Source organism: Canis aureus, chromosome 24, assembly GCF_053574225.1.
Source record: "Canis aureus isolate CA01 chromosome 24, VMU_Caureus_v.1.0, whole genome shotgun sequence".
Lineage (NCBI taxonomy): Eukaryota > Metazoa > Chordata > Mammalia > Carnivora > Canidae > Canis > Canis aureus.
The window spans coordinates 10,210,300-10,224,953 of NC_135634.1; the positions used below are offsets into that span (position 1 = coordinate 10,210,300).

A 14,654-nucleotide genomic window follows, 5' to 3' on the forward strand; every position below is an offset into this window, starting at 1 on the left:
AATATGAGGGCTTTTATTTTTAACCAAGACCTTTATTAGTATTTTCACAAGCTAGAATTCTAATACCTTGAAGGAAAGAAAAAAGAGAATCTGCTTTCCTCCTGTCTGGTGAAATTCCTTTCCTCGTCTTATTTTCAATGGTGCAAAAACTTTTGGCCGATGGAGGAGGTATGGGAACTAGAGCAGCAGAGGCATGTAAAACCAGAAATACAATTAAAGTTTACTTTACTAATGCCTTTGCCTTTAATAGGATGTAGCTGGTAGACCAGTATCCCATCTCCAAAAAAAACAAAAAAAAACAAAAAAAAACATAAGCATCTGGAACAATAGGCACTATAATGGTGGCTATAGTCCTTTTCATGGAATTTCTTTCCTTTTCTATGCCTTGATCTAGAATTCAAAGATACTTGGAGGGGCGGAGCGGGGCACAGATGTCTGTCCTTCTTCTATTTAGTTCCTCCATGGTTGAGATCAGAGCAAATATAAGCCACATACAAATCACAGATGTGAGAAGGTTTGCCCTAAATGAAGGATGCTGGGAGGCTGCTCACAGGAGGAACACCTTGATTCTTTTAGAGAGAGGTCCTGCATCCTATGGTCAAGGGTACAGGCCTGAGTCAGATTTTGAGTTCAAATCCTGACTCTGCTACTTACTGCTTGAGTAATTTGGACAAGTTACTTAACCTCTCTATTTGTGCCTCAGTTTCTTCATCTGTAAAGTGGGTTACTGTAGGAATAAAAGTTCTCTGAGTATAGAGAACTTTGCACATAGTAAACATTTAGTTTAACTACATTATTAGTATTAATATTATTTTCACTACTCTTAGTGGTAGTAGATCTGAACTCAAGCAAACATAAACACACACACACACACACACACACACACAACACAGGAATTTAATTAGAAAAACAATGACTATTTTATAGAATCCAAGGATTAGACTTTAGGAAGGCATGAGCCAAGGCAGCTCCAGGAGCCTCAGGGAGGAGGGTGCCCAGCATGTTCACATCTTTTTCCTCTCTGCCTTTCTCTATCTGTTGTTCTCATGCATGGGTGGCTCAGTCAGTTAAGCATTTGCCTTTGGCTCAGGTCATGATCCCAGAGTACCAGGATCGAGCCCCGCATTGGGCTCCCTGCTCAGTGGGGAGTCTGTTTCTCTCTCTCCGTCTGCCTTTCCCTCAGCCCCTGTCCTCTCACTCTTGTTCACTGTCCATCTCTTAAATAAATAAAATATTTTAAAAATGCATATATAGGTTTTTTCTCTTTCATGCTACACATTCATCACCATTTGGCTGTTGCCCAGCTCCACATCATCTTCCCCCAGGGAGTCAGGCTAAAGGAGCAGCATCTTGTTGCCAGAACAAAGAGAAAAGGAAGAAAGGCTGACCAGTCAGTGCTGCCAAAAGCTGCTGCTCAAAACTGTGGCACCAGTCATATTTGCTCCCAGGTTCCATGGCCAGGCCTGAGAGCAATAGGGTGGAAATGCATAATCCTCCTGCAGGAGAAGTATTGCCAGTGGAAGAAGAATAAAACAATCTACTGCAAGAGTCATTGAAAAGATTTCCCTTCAGTTGGACCATATGGGTAGAGCGTTATAGAGGGGCAGATCCTCTCAACAGAAGTGAAGAAGAACGCTATGTGTTTTCTAAGGGAATTCTATGCTAAAATGCTGTGTACACACACACACACACACACACACACAAACACACCTCAGATGGTACACAAATAAAAAGAAACAAGAAAGCTGATTCACCATGGGGCCCCTGGCTGGCTCAGTCAGCAGAGCATGCAACTCTTGATCTTGAGGTTATAAGTTTAGGACCCATAATTGAGTATGGAGATGACTTAAAAATAAAATATTTTAAAAAAAGAAAGAAAAAGAAAGCTGATTCACCAAAGCAAAACTCATGAATGAAGATGATCTGACTGGCAGGAAGGAAGCCACATTAGTAATTAGAAATATTTAGAACAGGCAGTTAAACGTACTCGAAATCAAAGGTTACCATAAAAACAACATAAGAATCTCGGAAAGGCATTCACCAGGGGACACTGTTAACTGGGGAGAATGCTATGTCTCAGGAGGCCAAAGCTGCCCTGAGAACATTCTGGTCCAAACTTAGGACCAGGATCTGGAGAAACAAGGCAGATTTAGGCTTCCTCATGAGCATCCAGATTACACAATCAGAGACTTGACTGGGTCTAGACAATGGACCCAAAGAATGAGTGAAACCAGAGACAACATGCAAACACATTCAGTACCAAGACTGAGGTGTCCCAGCCAGGCAATCCAGCTGTGCCTGTGCTCCGAATTTCCATTCTGCTTCAAAACACTTCTAGGATTCAAAACAACTGACTCAACACACACCACTGAAATATGTCAGAGTTTTAAAAAAGTGAAAATGAAATTGCAGAAATTCTACTCACAGAGAAGTCATTGAACCCCTTGTGGGTGAGGTGGCTGAGGACCAGCCAGCCACTGAAGAGGTAGTTTTGGTTTTGGTTCCATTGTTTCAAGGGGTCTTGATCCAGTACTATCCAAAAAGAAAGAGGTAATAATAATACTTACTTACTTGACAAGTATTTATTGTCTGTGGTGTTCTAGGAGTTGAGGATACAGCCGTGAGCAAAAAGACAAAATTGTGTGACCCTGTGGAATGTACTTCCTACCTGGGAAAGACTGACAAAAAAACTAGTGTGGTATATATGATGTTGGAAAGTTGTGTGTCCTATGGAACAAATAGCAAAGAGGACGGAGACTGAGAGTGTTGCCGGGATAAGGTCTGAGATTTTAACAACAGAGGTCAAGGAACCCTTTACCAAGAGGTGACGTTCAATTAAAGACCTTGAGGAAGTGAGGAGTGGGCCAGCTGTGCACCTGGGGAAAAGCGGTCCAGGACACAGAAAAACAGGACAAGCAAAGGCCCTTGGGTAGAGCCCACTTGGTGTGTTGAGGCACAAGGAGGTGAAGGTGGGTGGGCTTGGTAAATGGAGAATAGAGGAGGTGATGTGGGGGTGGGGTGCGTATCGTGTGGGACGTTGGCCGATCCATACCAGCATCTTGCAATGACAACTCTGAGATCTGCTGTTGATAACCCCAGGGAGGCTAAGTCACAGAGCCAACATGCAAAGGGGTCAAGACACACACATAAGTGTGCTGCTCCAAAGTCCTCACTTTTCCACTGCTCACCACTCACATCCTTCCTGTCACACTTAACCAGGCACCACTCACCAGCATGGTTGCTAGCTACAGCTCCACACACACCACCGTGTGGCCCTGGGCAGCTTACTTCACCTCTGTGAGTCTCCGTGTCTCATCTGTAAGGTGAGTCTGCTAATACTTCCTAGGATTCTCCCAGGATTAGGTAAGATACCGACTCAGCAATGAACTGAGTATGCTTGTGTGTTTCCAAGCTACTCTGGGGCTTTTTGCCCATCGCATGAAATTTTTGAAAAAAAAATTTTAAATTTATGATTCACACATACACACGGGTGCACGAAGAACTCAAACCAGACCATAAAAAGAAATAGAAAGAACAAGAGGACAGAAATGGAGAGACAGAAATGGGAGACGTGACTAAGAAAGAAGCAGAGAAGGAGGTCCTAAGGAGGATGGCAGGCAGGAGTCCCAGGGTGGGGACACAGACACTCAGGAAGATAGGACAAGCATGACAAAGCTGAGACAGACCGCGTTGAGTGCCAGCACCTCCCAGCGCAGCACGCTCTGCATTTCCAGCCCACACAAGGCCTTTCCTGTTGGATGCTGCTCTTACCATGTCTCAGAAGCCCCGCTGGAGTGGCCATGCCTGTCCTCTTTTGATCCCACAGCTCTAGTCTCCCTAGCAATCAAGGACCACAGTGCAGGCTCTTGGGGCTCTGGGGGCTCTGGGTTGTTCATTTGTTCCCCAGCAAAGATATATAGAAGGACTGGCTGCAAACATTCAGTCTCCGACTGCTGTGGCAGAAATATCTGTCTCCCTCTGAATTCATATGTTGAAAGCCTAACCCCGAAAGGTGATGGTATTTAAAGGTAAGCCCTTGGGGAGGTGCCTAAATCATGAAGGTAGAGCCTTCAGGAGTGGGATTGGCGCCCTCATGCAAGCAGCCCTGGAGAGCTCTCTACCTGCATAGCCTTCGTAAGCATGTGAGGATATAGCCAGAAGCCTGGCATCTGGACAAAGGCTCCCACCAACCATGACACACCCTGATCTTGGACTTCCCATCTCAGAACTGTTGTTCCTAAGCCACTTTGTTATCACAGCCTGGATAGACTAAGACACCTACCTGGCTACCTTCACTCTCTGTTGTCTATGAAGTATCATGGGAAAAATTTAAAGCTACCAAAGAATGGAATAATTGGAGAAGAGATCACTTGACTGGATGAAGGTACTGGGGAGGCAGATGCATGGGTGTGAGCATGCCTGCACATTCTTGCTGCCTGTGCCAGATGGCAGGGCTTTACCCCTCTCGGATGCCGACCGGCTCCTGAGCTACTCACACTAAGTAGGTCAAGGTGTGTACAGTGTGACTCCCATGCAAGTGTTCACTCCCCAGGAGGAGGGGGAATGGCTTGTCATCTGCTTGCTACAAGACTTTCTGCTCACTCAAAAGGTGCATCTGCTGCTGTGCCCCCAGTGGGTGCACATCACCCATCCAAGCCCATCCTGTTGCTCTGCAGACTTGGGGGTGGGGGGAACTGGTGTCTGCACCAGTCTGCTGACCCTCTGTGAGGTGAGGCTGCTGTGAATAACAAGTTTCTCTTCTCTGATCCAGGAGACCCATGTCTTCTGACAATTCATCAAATGCCTTGCTCGCAAGGAGGTAAAATCGCAGCCTCTCCATGGATCTTGACATGAGAACACAGCTATTATTCTCAAGTATAACTAGTGTGTGTTACAAAGCAGTCATCAATCCCCTAACAAGGGAACTTGTGATTTGGGAGCTGGACACCTAGTAATGAACACTAATGGCTCTTTTAACAAAGGACATGAGCTTCTATTTAATTTGGATCTTGGACTGTTGGGCATAAGATGACATTAATATGAAGGAAAGAATCAAAATGTAGTCAGTCTTTTCTTTTTGAAGCGTTTCTTGTGATTACAATGTTCTTGGCAAATTAACGATGCTTTGTTTTAAAAATGAAAACTCCTATAACTAAAAGTCTTGCCGTAAAGGAAGAACATAAGCTTAGGAATCATCCATGAGGTGATTTTCCTGAGAAGCAAGGATGCTTTGGACAGGTGGCTGTCTTTAGGGTGAATTCCCACTGAATTCAGGAGGCACAGCAGTCTCCCAAGAATCTGGGCAGGTTGTTGAGGGGGTGTTGGCTGTGGCTGGGTGGTGGGCTAGCCCAGAACTGACCTGCACGATTCTCATCTGAAGCGGCTGTCAGTTAACAGTGACGTGGTCTCTCAATCACGGGGAAGTGTGGACGATGCCCTGGTAAGTACAGTGAGTGGAACACCCAAGACCCCTCATTTCCCTGTGTCTCTTTCAAGTGCTTCTTCCTTGCACCTGTATTGAACTTTAGCCTCAACATCAGTCCTTGGCCACAACCTCCTCAAAAGGCTCCTCCTGTGGGCATTTGATGATGGTGACAGGAAGACAGGCCCTATGTGAAAGGGTGGTTCAAACCCTTTCCCTTGACAGTTTTAGTTTTTGACTTGCTCATAAGTGAGTCTCGCCGCAGCTAGTCTTGAAACAGACACAGAACAATATGATGGGCTTGGATGGGTGATGTGCACCCACATGGTGCACAGCGGCAGATGCACCTTTTGAGTGAGCAGAAAGTCTTGTAGCAAGCAGATGGCAAGCCATTCCCCCTCCTCCTGGGGAGTGAACACTTGCATGGGAGTCACACTGTACACACCTTGACCTACTTAGTGTGAGTAGCTCAGGAGCCGGTCGGCATCCGAGAGGGGTAAAGCCCTGCCATCTGGCACAGGCAGCAAGAATGTGCAGGCATGCTCACACCCATGCATCTGCCTCCCCAGTACCTTCATCCAGTCAAGTGATCTCTTCTCCAATCATTCCATTCTATGGTAAATTTAAATGATGTCCGTGATACTTTGTAGACAATGGAGATTCTGGACTGAGAACCATATCTCCCAGGCAACCCATCTCTCTCTCTCTCGAGAACATAACCCTTCTCAGAAGAGCAAATTAGAATTAAACATAAAATCAAGGTTTTTGCATCATATTCATGTACCTGGCCTATGCTGATTTATTTCATTTACAGAGTCCCTGGGGCCAAGGGAGATACTCATTTTATGGCATTGCTGGGGGAGTGGATTGCTGGGGGTGGAGGGGGTAGCTATGTATACTCTGTCGTTACATGTAGCTCTTAAAGCAGATGACTAAGTTAAGTGCTGGGTGGTAGGTATGTTGGGATATCTATTAACAACATAGCTCACAAATGCTTTTCAAAATGTCATTAGACATCTTTCCTCTAAGCATGGTTGAACTTTAGGTCACCTTGAGGTGCCCAGTGTGGAAATCTGTTACACAAGGTGGCAATTCATTAACTGTGTCTTTTACTTTTCTGCATTCTGATGCTTTGACATGTGGGGCCTTGCTGGCCCTAGAGGGACTGACCCCACCGCCCTCAGGGTTAATCAAGTCCCAGAGCCAGGAAACAACCGGCCCAAGAGCATGCTTCTCAAACACAAACCAGCTAATGAAAGCCCACCCTTTCACCTTCCTCTGGTGGGCTCTTCCGCCCTGGGAAGGTCCATGCCACCTACACCTGTCCACCTACACTGATCACCTACACTGTCCTGTCCACCTACACTGATCACCCCAGAGCTGGGTATAGACAACCTGGGTCAGCCATATACCCCAGAGCCTGCTGAAACTACTCATACTAGCCAACTGTAAATCTGCTTACCCTGCCTCACCTGTTCTTTCCCACAGGAACTACAATATCTTAAGATCCTTGCCCATAGTTCTCCCCTCCCCACTCTGTCTCCTGACTGACCCTGGTGCTTCCCTGTGTGGCCCTCCATGACATGGCACGCCCCCTCTTCCTCCAAACTGGGTCTAGTAAATTGTCTTTCAATGGCAATCATCTCTGTTGGCCTTACTGTGCCCTCAGGTAGCCTATCAATACACTATATTTTAAGACAGGCAGTAACATTCATACTTGGCCTTTGAGTGAAAGGAGAGAAGTTGCGTTGTGTTAAGGTCTCCTGCTTCTCACTAGGTGCAACAGGGAGGTTCTGCTCACCTTATATTGATACCACAGAGATCCAGATACTATATCCAGTTGCCCATCTGGCATCTCTGCTGGCATCCAAAGGTAGCTCTACCTGCACTGTACCAAACTGAACCCTAAAGCTCCCCCGAAATATGTGTGTGCATGTGCGCGCGCGCGCACACACACACACACACACACACACACACACACATGCTCACAGTCTATTCCTGCCTTCCTGGCATCTCATTCAGTAAGTTGCTTAAGAAAACTCGCTGTCATCCTTGACCCTTCTTCTTCCTCCATTCCAATCTACCACCCAATGTCACCAATCATACCACCAAGATATCTCTTCACTGTACCATCTCTCTTCCTGTCTGCCACCCTAGTCTGAGCCACTATCATTTCCAGCCTGGACTATTTCAATAGTCTCTTCCTCCATTTCTCCATATAATAGCCCAAACCACTTTTTAAACCAATGAATCATACACCCAGAATTCATTCCTTTAAAACATTCATCTGTACTTAGAATAGAACACATAAACCTTCCTGTATAAGATCTGAGCCTGGGACGCCTGGGTAGCTCAATGGTTGAGCGTCTGCCTTTGGCTCAGGTCATGATCCCAGGGTCTTGGGATCGAGTCCTGCATCGGGTTCCCCACAGGGAACCTGCTTCTCCTTCTGCTTATGTCTTTGCCTCTCTCTGTGTGTCTCTCATGAAAAAATAAACAAAATCTTAAAAAAAAAAAAAAAAAAGATCTGAGCCTGACCACATCTTCAAATTAACTCGCACTGCTTAACCTTTGCTCACTACGCTCCATCTACCCCATCTTTCCTTCCCCGCCTGGAATGCCCTTCTCCCCATTCCTGGCCTATGTGGTAGACATTACGGGCATTCACCAAGATTTCTGTTCCCTATCCTTCTGGGCTCATGTTTCCTTGAAATTAGGCAGAACCATGAGACTTTCTTTGGCAGTGAAATGTCAGGGGACACATGTCACTTCAGAAGCAGTCAGAATGGGAGGCATTTCCATGCTATTCCCTGCCGCAGAGCTCTTGGAAGACAAGTTAACATGGAGGTGCCATAAGATCAAAGCCTCCTAGAGCCACTGAGCCACACGTGGAGGGCAGCTGCCCTGAAGAGTTACCCAGAACTTCAGCCAATTGAATGTGAATGAAAAGCAAAAGTTTAATGTTATGCCACAGAGATCTGGGGTTGGTTCTTACTACCTATTTTGACTATCACAGCCTGGCTGGGAAATTTTCATGCTCCATTAAGAAGGCTTCCCTGACTCTGTCTTAAGGAATCACATCACACACATACACACACACACTTCCCTAAATTCAGTTCCCCTCTGTTACAGCCTTCTTTAGTCTTCCTTCATAGATAGGCTTTATCAAAATTTGTCATGATGTATTTAATTTGTATTTATTTGCTTATCATTTGCCTTGCCTACCAGGTTATAAACTCCACCTGAGTTGGAACCTTATGTGATTTGCTTATCAGGGAGCCTCCACTGAGCCTGTGCACAGAGCCTGCACATAGTAGGCGCTTTACATTTTCCAAATGAGTGGATGAGTGAGTGAGTGAATGAATGAACGAACAAGGGTATGAACACTCTGCGGAAAGAACTGCTGCCTATGGCAGGCATGACAGCTTGCATCCCCTTCCACTGAACCCACATCCACCCTCTCTTCCCCTCCCGCCTCCTTGTCTCCTCCTACTCCTTCCTATGCCTGTACTCCCTCAGGCTCCTTTCTTTCTTCCTTCTTGTCTTTCTTGCCTTTTCTCCACTTTTGTCCCTACCTCGGATGGTGAGAGAGACCAAGAGGCAGGATTGCCTTGCCATCTTCACTAACCGGATGGTAGATTTTAATCTCAAGACGAGTGAAAGGCAAAAGAGCTAGAAGTCTCTTCTCACTGTTCGCCTTGGGGCTCTGAAGGAGAATCTCCAATTCCCGTTTCCTCTGCCTTCTGCACATGTGTGCCCACCTGCAGGCTGTGCCCCTCTACCTTCTCCTTCTCAGAGAGTGACAGGACCAGCTAGAAATCTCAGGTTCTTGCCTCTCCCCTCCAGGCCATACTCAATAGGTCACTTTGTCCTAAACACTCTATCTCCAAAGCATGAATCCTGCCCATCCCCTTCCCTGTACCCCATCCTGCCAGTTCATGCTCACTCTCCCACCTGAACACATTGCACCTCCTCCTAACTGGCCTTGCAGGCTCTAAACTAACCCCATCATGGCTTCTGATCTAGTTTGACTGGGCATACCTCCGCTTAGATCCACCGCTCCTCTGCCCCTAAGATAAGATGCACATGGTACAGCCTGGCTTGCAGGGTCCTTCAGACTGAGCTCAGCTGACCTTGTCATCTCTGGCTCTTGCCTTTTGCCTCCCCACACCCAACATTGTGGCCACATTGGACCCTGGCATTGTCAAAACCGTGTGGCACCCATCCTGCTAAGAAGAGTTTTCTTATCTTATGTTAAGACATTCCTCCTCAGGGAAGAACTGCCTACACTTAGCAAAATACTTAGTAAACTGCTTTGGGATAGAAAAGTAGGCTCTAAGATGTAGTTAGAAGGAAGTAAATAAGAGATAGCTGAACCACACTACATAAGAAATGAACAGGAATTTTTTCCTTCTTTTTTTTAAGATTTTATTTATTTATTCATGAGAGACACAGAGAGATAAGCAGAGACATAGGCAGAAGGAGAAGCAGGCTCCCCATGGGGAGCAGGATGCAGGACTTGACCCCAAGACCCCAGGATCATGACCTGAGCCAAAGCCAGATTGCTCAACTATTGAGCCACCCAGGTACCTTCTTTTTTTTTTTTAATGTAAGGTGTATTAATACATATAGAAGAGTGAGCAAGTGACATATATTCAGTTTAAAAAATAATTAACAAGCAAATCTCCATGTAGACATCACTAAAGTCAAGACAGAACACGAGCAGGATCTCAAAAGCCCTCCCCTCATGAGTCCCTCCTGGTCACAGTGTCCCATGAGTCTGAGGTAAGGTCACACTGGAGGAGAGAACACCTGAGCAGGGGGACGACACCACGGAAGGCTCGAGAAGACAGTGGTGGAAATGACCAAAAGAATTTTTAAGTACAGAAAGCCTGATATTTGTGTTTCAATTACCTGATGTGTGTCTTTGCCATATAGGCCTTTTTGGCTTCGATTTTCAGGAGAATGTTCCGTGTATTTGATCATTCAAATGGGGGCAGGGATGGGTGCTGCAGGGAAATCAAGGGGGGTTGGGTCTGTCCTGTGCTTGAGCTGTCTAGGGGCAGAGGTCAAGGGATGTCTGCAAGGAAAATTCGGGAGAAACTGGGATCTGGAACCAGAGGAGATCCAAAGTCTTGATGTGGAGGCACGGCCACCCTTGGCGCTCTTCTTCACACTCACATCCTGATCTCTGCTTCCCCGTTCTCTCTTCGTAGGGTTCTATAATATCCTCTTGTTGGCCCTATGCATGCATGATGCTCAGATATTGGCTGTTGGAACCTAGCTGTTGGGATGTTGTCATAGGGACACAAGTGCCAAGAATGTTGAGAGCCCTTAGATCCATCTGGGCCTATTTTGGGGGCCAAATGCAAGCATCAAATCCTGTCAAGGGCCTACAAGAAGAAGATAAGAAACCCCCATACAGAAATACAAGAGCACCCCCATTCCAGATATGTTGACTGTGGCTGACTGCTTATTCTGGGATACAGGTTGTTATGGAGATAAGAGAGAACTCAAGTGGGGAAACATTGCAATGTAGAGAAATGCATTGCTTGTATAAATTTTATGAAAGTTTACTCCTCTCAATCAGGTTGGAGGTATCACACAGGATAGTTACTACTAGCTGTACTAGTTAGTGCTCTAAGGTTGCACACAATTCTGCAAATCTGGTTAGTTTTCTTCTTGTATACACAACCCCAGGAACTTGGGAGAATATGACTAGCAAAGGAAGGGGTGGCGAGAGAAGCTCCAGCCCCGTTAAAGCTTCTGTGATGGAGGATGACCAGATCCAGCTCAGAAGAGGTATGTACTTCCTCACCCTGAGCCCAGACTGAGAAGGAAGCATGAGATAAACATTAAGCCGTGTCTTGGCAGTGAGAAGTGAGAAACATCTGCTCTCAGGATGTTGACACTTCTCTAAGGGCTAAAAGGCAGACGTTGGCAGAAGTCCAACCCACAGAACCTCAATGACCCCCACATGGGTTTGCCAGGTTGAAAGGGGAGTCATGCGCCCCACCAAAGGCTCTGCTGCTCAGGCCAAGTCCACCCATCATGGTCATCTGTGGCTTCATTCCCAAGGTTCTCCGGCCGGACCTGTGTCAGCAGAGGTGCCTTGGGAGCCAATCTAGGAGCTAGAGGCTCAGCATGCTTCCCACCCCCAGGGACCCAGGGTTTGCAGAGCACCTGCCCCAGAGCAGGGCAGGGACCCTGGAGGAAAGAGTCCATTTCCTGCATAGAGTTGGCTTGGAAATGATGATTGTAACCTAAAAAGAAGTTAAGCTTTTCATTCCGGATGCCAGCACCATGGTCACAGCAAGATGTTAAATGCCAAATTCTGCTAACCTTCGAAAGGAAGCAGGAAAATGCAAAAGGACACAAATGTCTACCACTTTGTACTTTTGATTTTTTTGTTTCAGTACATCTAGGAGCCTTTTGCCACATCAAAGCCAACTTTTTTCATTGAGTTAATCCCTGTACTGTGTGTGCCTCAGAGATGGGTGTCCCCTCAAGAACCCAAAGTCCAAGGGGACAGATAGAATGGGTAGACAGATTACCACAGGTAGGAAGTGATAAATGGAGCTGAAATGTTATGGAGTTCCGAGGAAAGAAAGGTTTATAGATAAAAATCAAGATGCCCAGTTACATTTGCATTTCATAGAAACAATACTTTTTTAGCATTTTTTTAGCATTTTTTAGCACAAATATTGCCTGGGATATACTTATACTAAAAAATGATACAATGTTTAGCACTGTTTATCTGAAAATCAAAGTTAACTGTGTGTCTTGGGTTTTTATGTGCTAAACCTGTCTCCCATATTTATGGAAGACTTCATGGTGTAAATAATATTTCATCTAAGTTTTCAAACTTGGGCAAGGCGGGGACATGTGGAAAGCCATGACTGCCACCACAGATTCGGGATGCCCTCTGACCCACTGCAGAGCCTTCCTTCTGCACACTCGGAAACTCTCCAGATTTACAGAGGAGGACAGGAAATTTTATTTCTGCTGCCTGTCACGGGGGGCCTGCAGGTTGCTGGGAGGGGTGGGTGGGTGCAGCAGTCCCCACAGGCCGGGTCATGCTGAGGTAGCAAACAGCCCCCAGCATCAGCCTCTCATGTCCTCACTCCAGGACCCAGGCTGACGGAGGGGGAGAAGCAGGAGGGGGAGGCCACTATCTAGGACATTGCCAGTTGCCATGGCAAAGGGAAAGAACGTTGCAAAGCAAAGCATAGGCTCTTAAAACTTACACTCAGGAGCGACACACTCACTTCCATGCAAATACCCAAGCTCAACAAGACAAGAAAATGCCATCCCACTCCGTGCCTGGGAGAAGAGGAAAATGTAGATCTCCGGGAACAACCCTAAAGACCCCCTCAGTCAGCATGCTCCAATTTCCAGTCGCTGACAACCTGGCTTCAAACGCTCCTGCCAGCCACCCCGCCCCCGCCCCCAATGCCAGAAGCACCGCCGCCCCGCCCCCACCTAGTTGGGTGCCGTCGCTGACACGCTGGGCAAGTAGCTTTACTCCCTTTGTGCCTGCTCTGTCGGAAGATGAGCACGAGGCCCTCTCCCTCCTGATGGCAGCCTTGCATCTGGGGAGAGATGCCAGTGCCAGCCGCTGGGGCAGCATCCTGCTCCTCAAACAAAGGAGCCGCCTTCAAGGTGATTCTCCTAAGAACCCAAGGGGGGGTCCCTGGAGACTGGCATTCGTGTCTGGAGCCCACCTTTCCCCAGGGGGCCGCGGCAGCGCAGTTCAGCTCTGCGGGGGCCCGCGTGCCCTCCCTCCCCACCCGAGCCAGAGCGTCAGGGAGCGGACCCAACACTGACCCGGAGATCTCTGGCACCAAACAGCCGCCTGCCTTTAAAAATCAACATGGAAAGGAAATGAAAAACACTTGCCCAGGGCCACCCAGGCCCAGCCACGGTTTACGAGGCGGTTTCTGGAAGAGGCATGACTAACGTTGTTATTGCTGAAAGTGCCCTGGCCGCGCGCCAGGAGCGCCGTCACCACCTCCGCCGCCGCCGCCGCCGCCGCAGCCAGGTGTGGCCCAGACAAAGGGGCCTTCTGTGCGCGGCGGGGGCGGGGCCGAGGCTGCCTGACAGCGACCCCGGGGTGCGGGGCCTGCGGAGGCGCCCGGGAGCCGAGGGCGCGTGAGGAGCACGGCGGGGCGGGCTGCGGAGCCCTCCCCTCCCCTGCCCTCCCCTGCCCTCCCCTCCCCCTGGCCTGCCGCGGGCCCGGGGCGGCCGAGCTCCTGCGCACCTGAAAAGGGGAGAAGCGGAACTGCAGAGACGCGGGGAACAGGGCCCGGCGCCCTCCCCCACCCCCAGCCCCGGCGGCAGGAAACACTCTCCCTGTGCCCTGTGCCCTGTGCCCTGGACGAAGCCCCGAGTGCCCCCTGCAATTACATCACTTCGCCCTCACAGCAAACCCTGTCCACGGGGATTCGTTAGCGCCCGGTTACAGCGAGCGGAACAGGCTCAGAGAGGTTCCTGGCGTGTCCGCGGTCACACAGCTCGAGCCGAGACGCAGATGCAAGTCCTCCCCGCGGGAGAGCCGGTCCCGCAGCCCTAAGCCACGCCCGCCAACGCTGCGGTGACCTGCAGTGACCGCCCCTTCCCTTCCCCAGAATGAAGACGGAGTCGCACTGGCACCTGGCGCCAAATTGAACAGAACGCCAAAAAAAAAAAAGTAGTAATCAGGTTAGATAAAATTTTTAATGCAACATTTTATTATTTTTTCTTTTTTTTAAGATTGTATTTATTTGTTGGAGTGAGAGGGAGAGTGCATGAGCAGGGGGGAGGGGCAGAGGAAGTCGGAGAAGCAGACCCCCCCCCCAGAATGAGCCACCCAGGAGCCCCTTTAATGCAATATTTTTTAAAAAAATCAGAATTAATGCAAAATATCTACAAGGAACAAAATATCAAAATTGTGAATAAAGACAGGATCCAGCCTACATTTGTGCGACCTGAGGATGACTCCCCCTTCACCTCACCCTCTACTGGCTCTGCCTCAGAAGGAGGTGGTGAGACAATGTGCACCCTCATGTACACACCCCCCAAAACATCTTCATCCCAACAGACAGAGATTCCTTCACCCCGCCTCTCACACCTGTTAGATCACAAGACCTGTTAGAAGTTCTCGAGCGTCCTGCGCTCCAGTGTGGCCAGCACCAGACAGAAACATAAGCTCTTTGGCTTTCTAGAGTCCCTTCTCGATTCCAATGTCTGCCTC

The 14,654-nt window shown here is 48.1% G+C and overlaps 1 long non-coding RNA gene across 2 annotated transcripts in view; it reads right to left on the reverse strand.

Moving 5' to 3' along the window:
• Window positions 1-13,983, reverse strand: part of LOC144295749 (uncharacterized) — a 39,686-nt gene extending 25,703 nt beyond the window's left edge. Inside the window, exon 1 of one of the 2 annotated variants that reach the window (XR_013362845.1) lies at window positions 13,845-13,983. This is a non-coding gene — a long non-coding RNA (uncharacterized LOC144295749). Of the gene's footprint in view, window positions 1-13,828 lie in introns of both variants that reach the window. The other variant, XR_013362844.1, reaches the window with a different exon arrangement.
• Window positions 13,984-14,654: the final 671 nt, after the last annotated feature.